Genomic DNA, 13,600 nt, shown 5'->3' with positions numbered 1-13,600 from the left:
CAAGTGGGATTCATTCCAGGAATGCAAGGCTGGTTCAACATCAGTAAGTCTATCAATCTCATTCACCACATCAATAAAAGCAAAGCCAGAAACCACCTGATTATCTCAATAGATGCAGAGAAAGCCTTTGACAAAATCCAACACCCATTCATGCTCAAAACTCTACAAACAATGGGAATAGATGGGAAATTCCTCAAGATAGTGGAATCCATATATAGCAAACCTACAGCCAATATCATACTCAATGGAAAGAAGGTGAAAGTATTTCCCCTCATATCAGGGACTATACACGCCTGTGCACTGTCACCATTACTCTTCAACATAGTATTGGAAGTTCTTGCCATAGCAATCAGGCAAGAGAAAGAAATTAAAGGAACACAGATAGGAAGGGAAGAAGTCAAGCTCTCACTATTTGCAGACGATATGATAGTATGCATAGAAAAACCTAAAGAATCCAGCAGAAAACTACTGGAAGTTATTAGGCAATATAGCAAGGTGTCAGGTTATAAAATCAGTGTACAAAAAACTGTGGTATTTCTCTATGCAAACACTAAACCTGAAGAAGAAGACATCCAGAAATCACTCCCATTCACTGTTGAAACAAAATTAATAAAATACCTAGGAGTAAAGCTGACCAAAGAAGTGAAAGACTTGTATACTGAAAACTATGAGTCACTCTTTAAGGAAATAGAAACTGATACCAAGAAATGGAAAGACATCCCATGCTCATGGATTGGAAGAATTAATATAATCAAAATGAATATTATCCCCAGAGCCATACACAAACTTAATGCGAAACCCATTAAAGTTCCACCAAGCTTCTTTAAGAAAATAGAACAAAAATACATTCATTTATCTGGAACCTGAAAACACCTAGAATTGCCAAAACCATCTTGAGGAAACGAAATAGAAATGGAGGCATAACACTCCCAGATCAAAATATATTATAAGGCCATCATCATCAAAGGAGCCTGGTACTGGAAGAAAAATAGGCACACAGAGCAGTGGAACAGAATTGAAAACCCAGATCTGAACCCCCACACCTATGGTTATCTAATCTTTAAAGGGGGCCTAAAGTATTAAATGGAAGAAGTGGTGCTGGGAAAACTGGGTTATAACATGCAGAAGAATGAAATTGAAACACCTTATTTCACAAGAAACAAAATTCAACTACAAATGGATCAAAGACCTGGATGTCAGAAAGGAAACTATCAAATACTTAGAGGAAAACATTGGTGAAACACTTTCCCACCTAAACCTCAAGGACATCTTTGATGAAACAAATCCAATTGCAAGGAAGACTAAAGCAGAAACAAACCAATGGGACTACATCAAATTGAAAATCATCTGCACAGCCAAAGAAACTATCACACAAACAAAGAGATCCCTCACAGAATGGGAGGAGATCTTCACGTGCCAAACATCAGACAAGAGACTAATCACCAAAATATACAAAGAACTCAGCAAACTTAGTACCAAAAAAGCAAATGACCCCATTGAAAAATGGGCAGAGCATAGGAATAAAACATTCACCTCAGAGGAGATGCAGAAGGCTAACAAACATATGAAAAACCGTTCCAGGTCGCTGATTGTCAGAGAAATGCAATTAAAAACAACATGAAGACACCACCTCACTCCTGTGAGAATGGCATACATCAAAAAGGACAGCAGCAACAAATGTTGGGGTGGCTGTGGGGACAGAGGAACCCTTCTGCACTGCTGGTGGGAATGTAAATTGGTCCAGCCTCTCTGGAGAGCAGTCTGGAGAACTCTCACAAGGATAGACATAGACCTTCCATATGGCCCAGTAATTCCTCTCCTGGAGATATACCCCAAGGATTCCATAATGCCCAAGCAAAAAGATGGGTGTACATCTAAGTTCATAGCAGCACAATTCATAATAGCTAAAACCTGGAAGGAACCCAGGTGCCCAACAACAGATTTCCAAAGCCTGGACATAAAACTGAATAAAATAACTTGAATATTAAAAATATACATAACTCCCCACACCTATGGACATCTAATCTTTGATAAGGGGGCCCAAAGTATTGAATGGAAGAAGGAGACTCTCTTCAATAAATGGTGCTGGGAAAACTGGGTTGTAACATGCAGAAGAAGAAATTGAACCACCTTATCTCACCAGAAACAAAAATCCACTCCACATGGATCAAAGACCTGGATGTCAGACTGGAAACTATCAAATACTTAGAGGAAAACATTGGTGAAACACTTTCCCACCTAAACCTCAAGGGCATATGCGTGTACACCTATGTTCAGCAGCACAATTTGATATATACATACATATATATGTATATATATATATATATATATATATATATATATATATATATATAAAGGAATAAAACATAGCTATTAAGCTAAAATTATTATTCCCATAATTATGGGAGATAGAAGAACACAGAGTGCATACTCTCCTGATTAACCCCATGTGGATATTTTAATTTATGTGCCTGGTGAAGAAGTGCCTTACCTCTTTGATATGGAGACATAGCCTAACACTGTATTTCCTTTGTGCTTGCTCTCCTGGCAATTAAAACAGTGGCTATAGTTGCTACCCCTCCCTTCTCTCCACATTGCTAAGCTAATGGGCCCCAGACAGCAGTGCTAAAGGTTAACTGATGACTAGGGAGTAAATTGAGCTGTCTCTAGACTGATGCATGCCAGGCACTAGTTCTCCCCTTTCTTTACACACACCACAGATAAGGAAGATGTATAGCAATAACCAGAAAGATTGCCTTTGTCTGTTTCTGCCTACTTTTTTTTTTATTTTTTATTTAAGAAAGGATTAGTGAACAAAAGCATAAGGTAGGAGGGGTACAACTCCACACAATTCCCACCGCCCAATCCCCATAACCCTGCCTACTTTTTAATAATGAAAAAAACCTGCTCTCTCCACCCTCCTGCTGAGGGGGACCTCAATAAAACTGTGTGCTTTTCAAAGGTGCAGAGAGAACTTCCCAGAGTGACATGGAGTCTCTTAAACACCGGTGTCCTCTAATGAACCAAATACTGGATCAAGACTTGTGCTATGGGGATCATTTATGTAACATAATGAGTCCACCTTCTCTGACCCATCTTGGAAGGAGATAGAAGGAATTTTTTCCTGAGCCTGACATCTAATATGCAGGCTCTCTGGGGATTTTGTGTCATCGTTGGAAAAAAAGACTAGAAAGCTAGATCAAGGAAAAGAGTAGGGAGAAAAATTTTTATTGGATGGTAAGTTCAAGGCTTTAGTCACTGAGCACCCACCAAGGAAGTCTTCCACTAGCATTGCTTCCAGGGAGCCTATGAGTTATCCAGGTCCTGGTCTATAGACCAGGTGTAACTCTCCTCTCTCCTTAGTCTCCCAAAACCTCAAACTGCGGGTTCAGGTATAGCAAACACAGAAGCTTCAAAGAGTCATCCAAACAGTGTTCTTTCCTTCCCTAGATGAGTGCAATACCCCAGAGGTTCCATCAGTGTCTAACAACACTGGCCTCCAAAGTTCTCTGCCAAGTACACTTTGATACCACTGTACTGGATCTGGTGACAGAACTAGAAAAAGGATGTTCAAACTGAAACCAAAACGCAAAGTCATCCCCACCCACCCTGCAGAAGAGTACCTTTTCAGACCTCAGTTTAGAAGAGACCAGTAGCAGTCAGATTTAGCCTAAAACGAGAAGGAGAGTAAGTCTGTGACTTTTGCATAACCAAATCCAGACACTCAATCCTGGGAGACAGGCTTATTTCAGAATTATCAGGCTGGCTGGGGTGCTGCTCAGAAATGAGAATTCTCCTAATGTCCTATTCAGATCCAGTGAACAATATTTTGGCCAATTCCTAGAACTGAATTCAAGTTAAAAAGCATCAATGAAACACTGGACAGTAGTCTGTGACTTCTGCAAAACCAAGTCCAGACACTCACTCCCAGATGACAAGCAGGCTTACTTCAGAATTATCAGGCTGGCTGGGGTGTTGCTCTGAAGTGAGAATTCTTGTGCCCTATTCAGGTCCAGTGAGCAGACATTTTGACCCACTTCTAGAACTGAATTCAAGTTAAAAACCAGATTGTATAGAATTACTGAAAATATCACACCAAAAGTCAAATAGGCAAAGACAATCTTCAAGGTAGGCCAAAGATTTTAGGTATCATCTCCTAAAACCAGTGGGAAGTGTGACAGGGTCACACTTCCCACTTCCTTAACATAACTGACTCCATCTTGACTTAACCTCAACCTATTCAACCACTTTACTTGCCAAGAAAAAAGTATATACTAGTGTTCTGAAATTATTAATTGTTCATTGTTAATTGTTTCTGTAATGGATTGTCCTGACTGCAGCAACAGACCACCCTAAACACCACATGTTGGGCTTCTGTAACCTAGCTTGCTTTTGCACCTGCTCCTATAAATGGCTGTGCTACACTGAGCTCCAGACAGCACTATGAGCAGTACTTTTAGCTGTTGAGTGTAGTCACCAGTGGCTTAATAAAGACTCCCAAATTTCTGGGAGTTGGGTGGTAGCACCACAGGTTAAGTGCACATAGCACAAAGCTCATGGACCGGTGGAAGAGTCCCGGTTCTAACACCCAGGTCCCCACATGCAGGGAAGTCACTTCACAGGCAGTGAAGCAGGTCTGCAGGTGTCTTTCTTACCCCTCTCCCCCTCCTCTCTCTATTTCTCTCTGTCCTATCCAGCAATGACGACATCGATAATAGTAATAATAATAGCTACAACAATAAAAAACAACAAAGGCAACAAAAGGGAATACATTAATTAATTCAATAAATATTACAAAAACAAAAAGGCTCTCAAATGTCACTGAACTGGCCTCGGGTGGTCTCTGACGTGTACCTCACGACAACCTTACATATCTCTGGACTTACATATGGTAGCCAGAGGAGCCTTAGATAACAATCTTGTAACAACCCAAGACTTAAAAGACAAGCTCTAGCTAGCCATCAACTCCACCACAGCTTGACTGGCTTCCCTCCAGCACCAGAGAAGCTCACATGCCCAGGTGGCACTTAAAACTGGAAGCACTAGACCTTCTGACGGCAGAGAGAGGGGGAACCTGTGTTTTATTACACGGAGAGCGCTGTTACTGTGCAATGAATCTGGCCTAGTCAAAGAGAAACTCTGGGCACTCACTATGCTGAGAAAAGACCCTCGATCCTGCTATCTCTCTGACACCTTTCCCAGGGGACAGCTGAGAGAACAGGTTTCTGAGTTGATGTGGACACTGCACAACAAGAAGAATTGTAGCCGCTTCTGCAAACCAAGGGGCTCAGCCTATCAAACCCATCCTGCTGATGGCTGTTCATACATCCTTTGATCAAACACATTCCTGAGAAATCCAGTCTTGGGGGCCACAGGAAGAAGTATGAAGGTAAGAAAGCAAAAGGTAGGAACAGACCCATGGTGTCATTCTAGGAGCAATGTGATCTGTGCATGCAGTGTGCCAAGGCCAGCAGTGCGGTATACTACAGTGTGGGAAAAAAAAAAAAGTATTAGAGGACAAGATTCTATGGAGCTATCAAAAGCTTAAGGAGAAAGAATTCGTGTTCAAGAACCAGAATCAGGTAGTGCAATGCTTTGATTGAGAGGTGGTGCAGTGGGCACAGCAGACAAAGCCACTGTAGATATCCCTCAAATTTCTGCCTGACTGGTGCCAAATTTCATGTGAGAATGAAGACTGGGTCATGGACAGGTTTCTAGGAACAGACTAAAGGCATGTTTGGGGCATTACGTTTAGGAGCTGATGCTACTTTCTGATCTCCTCACAGCTTATATAAATGCATTGGGGAGGTGTTTGGAGGATGAATGGAGGGTTTACTCTACTATGTTGTATGAGTGCAGGGAAGAACATAGACAGCCACAGATTTTCATGTGCCATTCTGCTTGGCTTGCTTGGGCAAGGCCTTGAATTTGAAGAAGAAAGACCTTGACTGAAAAACTTCTCCACAGCTAGCAGAAAAAATTCAAAAACACAGAAAAGCCCAATCAGTTTGGACTCCCATAAAACACAGTCTTTGTAGAGAGAAAGATAAGAATATTAGTAGCCCACACAAACAGAATTACATTTCCAGCATGTTTTTTATTTATTGTCTTTTTCCTTGCAAAGTTGAGACTAAATGCTGAAAAAGAGAGGTTCATGAAGAGAGCAGACTAGTGGTCCAGGAGGTGGCATAGTGGATAAAGCACTGATTCTCAACCATAAGGTCCTGAGTTCAATCCCTGGCAGCACATGTACCAGAGTGATTTCTGTTCCTTTCTCTCTTTGTCATTGACAAAAATAAATAAATAACATATTTTTTTAAAAAAGAATGCAGTCTGTAAATTCAGCGTTGAAGAAGTTATGAAAGCACACAAGAACCAGAATGCCACTTTTATGTAAGAGTTGTTTCTGCCTCTCTGTTGCATATAACCCTATTTGGGACTATTTGAACCTATTCTCTGGAGGGCAGATTGAAGGGATGCCAATGGGCTTTGCAAGAGTGACATTTCCTCTCTGGGTGGCCGCTCCCCATAGACCCAGAACTGAGGTCGCCACATGAGGAAGAACCTCAGGTGAGCTATAGGTTCAGAAAGTTCAAGAAGCCTCATTTCAGGTGGTAGTGAACATGCTTGACCAACACTTTCATGTTTTTAGTCACTATGACTTCTTTTTTTTCTCTGCCTAAATAGTCCTCTTTTCAAACAATTATCTAGTTAACCCGACAACTCTCTGGACATATACTTAGCCCACTGTATTGCCTTTGTTCACCATGTAGGGTTTTGGCCAGGGGTAGAGCTTAGTGGGAGATTCTGGGATTGTACACCCGTGACCCTGGGGTTTGACTGCACACACACACACGCACACATACACACACATATATACACACACACACCATAGGGAAGAAAAAAAGAAAGACGACCTCTGTCAGTGTACCCCAAAGCTGTAGCCTTCACTCTGGCTCTCTCTGTTCCAGCTGAAACACAGACTTTACAGACAGTCCATCTATGAGCCCATGGGCACTTCACCATCTTTGGGAAGAACAAGAAAGCAGCAGTGAAGCATAGACTGTATGAAAGAACAAATGGAAGCCAGTGCAGGAGACAAAAGAAAAATTAGCCGGAGCCACATTAGAAGTCAGCAATAAGACCAACATATGCTACAGAAAAACCAAGAACAGTAAGGGGCCTGGGCCCTCCTTCCCCACCATAAACCTCTCCTCCTTCCCCTCCCTTTCCTGCCCACTCCCACTTGACACCTTACTAGAAACATGGGTGGACACATGGAGAGTTCATGACTGGCCCTAGCTCACCCCACCCTGCTTCTCATCTCACTCTCCCCAGTCACCCTCTGAGGCTGTCCCTTGTCACTCACCCCCTTATGAGATGAGGTTTTAGATCAGTTAATGGAAACGAGCAGCTTTGTGTGGGAATTCATTGACCAAAGAGGGTTTTGGCTGAAAGTAAGCAGTCCTGGTCCCTTCAATTATCTGAGAAGTAGGGTTCACTGTGTGGGCTCATGGCATTGACTTTTTCTTTCCCTTTTTTTGTTTTGGTGAAAATTTTTATTTATTTTGGATAGAGATAGGGAGAGAGGCAGAGAGAAACCTGCTTCACTTCCCTCCTGAAACTGAGGACCGGAGGCTTGAACCTGGGTCCTTGCACACTGTAATGTGTGCCTTCAACTAGGTGCACCACCACCTGGCCTCCAACTTTACCTCTTATTCAAAAGAGTGAGAGCAGAACTAGATTTCCCACTGAATCCAAAGGAGAGAGGACTTGGGGGGAGATGGTGGGAGTGGATGGAGTCAGATTCTTGCCTTCCCTCCAGGCATTTAGCAGAAAGATGTGCAGAAGAGGATCGAAGGAACACCATCAATCAACGCCTGACAAAAGAATGGGATAAAGATGTTGCGCTGAAGCATCAGCGAGATGAAAATGCCAAGGCCTTTGACAAGTAATTGCCTTCTGGGGTTGCAAGTTGCCTCCTCTCCCCATTTCCTCCACTCTGATCTGTGGGTCTATAGAGCTTCATGCAATCGAGTGGGGATTGCCAAGGGAACTCTATAGAGGACAGAAGTCTGGGTTTAGTGTGGGACAGGTGTGCTGCCTGCTTAATGTCTACCAACTGTGTTTTGGTCTGCCTCTACTCTAGGAAGTTCGTTTTCTTATTGTGGAGGGTGAGGAATAGAGTGTGGGCATTTCTCTTTGAAATAATAAGTTTGAAGCAGAGAGAGTGACTTTCCATCCCATGCTTACTGATTGTTCAGTTAAGAGGGGAGCTGAAGAATCATGGGTAAATGGGCAGTCAGTTAGGAATGGAGTCATGGGTAATGGGTGCTATACAAAGTGAGACACCCAGCAGGGAACAGGCCCAGACCATCCACCCAGAGGGTGCCTGTCCCCTCTCCTCAGCCCTCTCTCTCTACTCACCACCCAGGAGCAGAGCCTCTAGCCCCAGGCCATGAAGGCTGACAGCTAGCCTGGGAAAGGCTGATGATCTTTTGTCTTATGTTCATTTGTCAATGGGGAAAGTTAACATGTGCCTGACTGAGAATGTGAAAAACTTGACAAAACAGATGGAGCCTATCCCTTCAGATGCTATCAAAGCCTCAATATGCCAAACTTAATTTTTCTGCCCAGTGCTCACCTCAGGCTTATAGTGGAGTTGGGGATCAAACTGGAACATATAAGGAAACAAAAATCATTTGCAAAACCTCTGTGCTATATCCCCAGCCCCCAAGTATTCTAAATGACTACTTAATAAATTGTTATTGTGGGTAACCCATGGATAACTCCTCATGTTCCTCCTTGCTCTTCTACTCTTCTTCCTCTCTCTACTCCTCCTTCACTCTGGCTGATGATGATACAGAGGATTGAACTTGGGATCTCAGAGCCTCAGACATGCAAGTCTTTTGCAGAACCGTCATGCTATATTTCCCACTGGGATATAATCTCTTCTAGAGAAGATGTTTTGATTTTAGTGGAAGGCATTTTCTCCCCCTCTCCCATGTAGGGCCCATCATTTGTGGCAGTGAGTGAGAGGAGAAGGGCAGGCTGGGGGCAAGGGGAACAGGTACTGGGGGGGGGGGTGTCACTGTCCTTGTCTCCTTTTCATAGTTTTGAGGAAGGCCTCTCACTATTGCCTGTGCCTCCTCCCCAATTGTCCTGGTATTAGGGGCTAGAGGGTTGAGAGTGGACTGGGGGGCTTGAGAGAGGAGGCACCCAACTGAAGAGGAGGCACCCCACTAAACAACCCCAAATACCACCCCCTACTGGGGATTAATTGAACTGCCTCTACCCCATTTAGTACCCCAAAGCACTCTATCCCATTCAACATCCCCCACCCCAATCACCATCCTTCCACCTTCCCAGTCCACACTCAGGGCAGCTGGGGACAAGACATCCAGCCTAAGACTGGTTGTGGTGTGCTCGCCTAAACCCCTACATCCACCAGTCCACCCCACACCACCCCATCAAACCCCCTCCAATTAGGCCACCCTCTCTCCCCCCAGTCCCCATCCCCAGTCCACCCTCAACCTCACAGCCCTGATACCAGGACAGCTGGGGAGGAAGCACTCAGTCTAACTTTGCCTATCTGTCCTCCCCCGCCACCCCCCACACCACAGAGAGGAAAAACAAAAGAAGGATCTAGAGGATGAAAAGATTCTGTGGAGATACCACTCTAATCCTAACTTCTTTGCTTTTTCTTTTTGCTCCCTGCCTTATTAGGTCCATTATGACCTGCATTCAAGAGCTATGCAGAGTATCTGTCAACCAGCTTCTCCTACACTCTTACATTCTTCTGCATGTTGGGCCCCCGAAGACCTATTATTACCTTTAACCCCACCCCCATATTGCCTCTGTTTAGCAGGAAGCAGCCAGAATGACCTTGGCACCCTATATGACCAAAAAGGTCAGAATGATAAATCTGGGAGTGCCTGACCATTGAAGGCGCTTGTGGCAAAAAACACTCAGTCATAAGAATGTGTTACCCAGCAATACCAGCCCATCCCTGGAATGCCTGCTGGAGGCTAGCAGTTTCCTAAATCACAGACTCACCACACTTAACATCATGGAAAATACCACTGAACTCTCACCTAAGTTTCTTTTTCTCCTCACCTATAAGAATCTCCCTCCTTGACCCTGGCTGCGACTTCATGCCCTCCCCCACCCCCGGCCCACTTGGACCTGAGAACCTTGCCTCAGGAGCACACAAATAAAGCCCTTGTTGATAATATTCATGGCCCGACTTTTTCTGTCAGGTCCATTTCGCCACCACCCACCAGACCACACAATCATGAGATAGCAGGCAGGCACTGGTCTCCACAGAAAAGCAAATGATGGGGTGGCTTCCACTGAACACACACAGGGCTGTGAGAACAAGGATTCTGAGTTGATGTAGACACTGCACATCAAGCTGAATTGGGGCCACTCCTGCAACCCGAGGGGCTCAGCCTATCAAACCCATCAAGCCTGGCCGACACTCCTACCTATGATGGTTGTGGGCTTCTCCCACCACACCACCTCCTCCAAGGAGCCCATCTCAGCATTATCCTGGGCAAAAGTCTCTTTCTCAGGGCTCAGATGGCTCCTCCCCTGCAAGAGAGAAGGAAGGCATGTGGCTCTGGGAAACCTAGGCAGTGTTGCTGCAGCTGAGTCACAGACAGTACTCTGTGTACTTCTGACAGAGAAAGAAAGAGAGAGAGAGAGAGAGAGAGAAAGAGAGAGAGAGAATGGGAGTTAAAGAGACCATAGCTCCTCCAGTGTGGTGGGGGGCTGTGCTCAAACCTGGGTTGTGCACAGGAGAAAGGAGAGCACTATCTGAATGAGCTATTTTGCCTGTCTCCCTCAAAGCCCCCACCCTAACCCTGTTTCTTTTGAATATGTATATATATTTCATATATGCAGTTTATATTTTTTAAAACATTGTATTTATTTATGAGAAAGGAGGAGAGAGAAAGGACCAAACATCACTCTGGCACACGTGCTGACGGGGATCAAACTCGGGACCTCATGCTTGAGAGTCCAAAGCTTTAACACTGCGTGACCTCCTGGACCATGTAGTTTACATTTCTTTCTAACATTTATTTATTTACTTTATCTTATCTGATAGAGCAGAGAGAAACTAAGAGACAGGGGGAGATAGAACCTATAGCACTGCTTCATCACTTATGAAGCTTTCCTCTTGCATATAGCACAGACCGGGGGCTTGAACTTGGGTCCTTGTGCATGATAATACACACACTTAACCAGGTGCATCACCACCCATACATATATATATATGTGTGTGTGTGTGTGTGTGTGTGTGTGTGTGTGTATTTCATATATGTATATTCTAGAGGGATTGCATTATTTACCCATTTATTTTTTTAAACAAAGCACTGTTCAGTTCTGAGTTTTGGTTGTGCTGGGGACTGTACCCGTACCTCAGAGCCTCAGGAGTAAAAGCCTTTTTGCAGAACCACTGCAATGTCTCCTCAAGTTGCTAACCCCCATATTCTTGGTCACCTGACAAATCCTTCAGACCAAATGGGTCAGGAGGGCTGATTAGTGGGCCAGCCTCCAGTTGAATTATTTATTATAGAAAGGTGGGCTTGTTGGAGGCCTGCCATCATGACTGGCCAGCTGTCACTGTGGGTTCACTGTGAGGCAGAGTGAGTGTCACAGTGAGGCAGAGTTTGGGCCACTTAATGGAAGCCACAAGTGGACAGTGGGAGGCATAAAGGTGATGGGACCTGGTGTGCACCCCCCACCTTCCCCCCATGGATTCCCTGGCAGGTACCACCAGGGCAAAACCAGGGAGGACCTGATGGGCTTCCCTCTACCCAGCCTGGTGGGGAGTTGCTGGCCTCCAGCAAGGACTCTACTGTTACAACCCCCCTTTTTGGTGGTCACTGGGACGTTCCAGGTCCCAAACAGAACAGCAGTAATCCCCTGAATCAGAGCCATGCATTTCCTCTAAAGTTCTGTAGAGAGTCAGCCCAAGGATGAAGGACCCAGGCCCGCACCTCCACCTCCCAACCCCAACACCAGGACTGCTTTACTTGGCTTGCTCTGTCTCAGCATGGTGGCAGCCCTGACAGGGCAAGAGGGAAAGGCAGGGGGCAGCAGGTGCAGCATGCCCAGCCACTGGGTTGGTAGTGAGCAGAGCTGCTCCCCAGAGACTCCTGTCCCTGTAGTGTCCCCTGTCTACAGTCACAGGCCCATGTTGGCCCTGGGGACAGCTATCCAGTCCCAATAGTTGAGGGCTCTACTCTGGACCCTCCTGGGTACTTCCACCCCAGGACATCCTTGTCAGTGTCTGCTAGAAGCTCCTCCCGCATCCTGTGGGTCTTCATGGCCACCAGAAAGGGAACCCATTGCTCACACTTCATCATTCCCTGCAAGTGTAGATACCAAGGATATCTGGTCTTTCGAGACAGAGAGGAGAGGAATCTGTCATATGGCTTCACTGCTCATGCAGCTTCCTGCTTCCTGTTGCAGGACTGTGGGCTTGAACATGGCTCCTTGAGCATGATCACCTGTATGATCTACTGGCCGTGCCACCATAGGACCCCATATATTAGTGCTTTAAACATTTACTGTATCTGCCCCAGGTCTTTGTTAGCTTTCACTGTGGACAGAGGCTGAAACTGTGGCTCACAAAGGTGCTCTTGTACTAGATGGCTGCATTATTTAGAATGCCCTTTACATGATTCATTCCATTTTTTTTTTGCCACCAGTGTTCTTGATAGGGCTCAATGCCTACATGATATATATATATATATATATATATATATATATATATATATATATATATATGATAGACGTTAAGAGACAGAGAGAGATTAAGAGTGAGAGAGATAGAAAGAGGAGAGACACCATGGTACTGCTCCATTGCTCAGGAAGTTTCCCTCTTGTAGGTGCTCCCATGTAGTGTCCAGAGGCTCGACCCTGCGTCCTTGTACAGTCACAGATACATGCAGTCATGTAGTACTCATCTCTCTGGATGCGGCCATGGTCTCCAAGGTCTAGACCAGGGTGTAGTGGCTTAGCAAAGTCCCAGGTCACAGCGAAGCCTCAGCCATGAGGCACTGGAGCCCTAGTGGCACGCTGGCAGCAGGTGGTCTACATTCAGCATCATAGGTAGGCACTGGCATGGGATGATGACCCTGCATGCCGTGTAAAGCACCAGCTTGCCCACTCGGATGCCCATGCCATAGCAGCCCAGGTCCCCCAGGCCAAGGATGCATACCCCATCTGTCACCACCACAGCAAGCAAGACAGGGGGAGTGCTCCTGCAGTGGTCCTCCTCTGGATGCCAACCTGCCTGAGCCAATGTGGGCCCCTGTCCCCTCAACTCCCCTTTAAGGGTTGGTGGTTGCTGCAGGCTCAGTGGAGGAAACCCATCTGCCATCATCCTTCAGAGAAACCAAGGCTACCCTGCACCAGGATCTGGGTTCAAATCCTCAGCCCCCGCGACACCTGGAGGCCTTGTTCTGACTCACTCTCCCTCTGTCAGGCCTTCCTGTGCGTAGGTGACAGGTGGGTGAGTCAGGCTTGACAGGTGTGCTGACTCTTCCCTTTGGTGCTGTGGTGGTTTTCTTTCTGGTCCAGGCTGAGA

This window comes from Erinaceus europaeus, chromosome 17 (assembly GCF_950295315.1).
Source record: "Erinaceus europaeus chromosome 17, mEriEur2.1, whole genome shotgun sequence".
In the NCBI taxonomy this organism is placed as follows: domain Eukaryota; kingdom Metazoa; phylum Chordata; class Mammalia; order Eulipotyphla; family Erinaceidae; genus Erinaceus; species Erinaceus europaeus.
Note: the sequence above shows the minus strand (reverse complement) of the source record.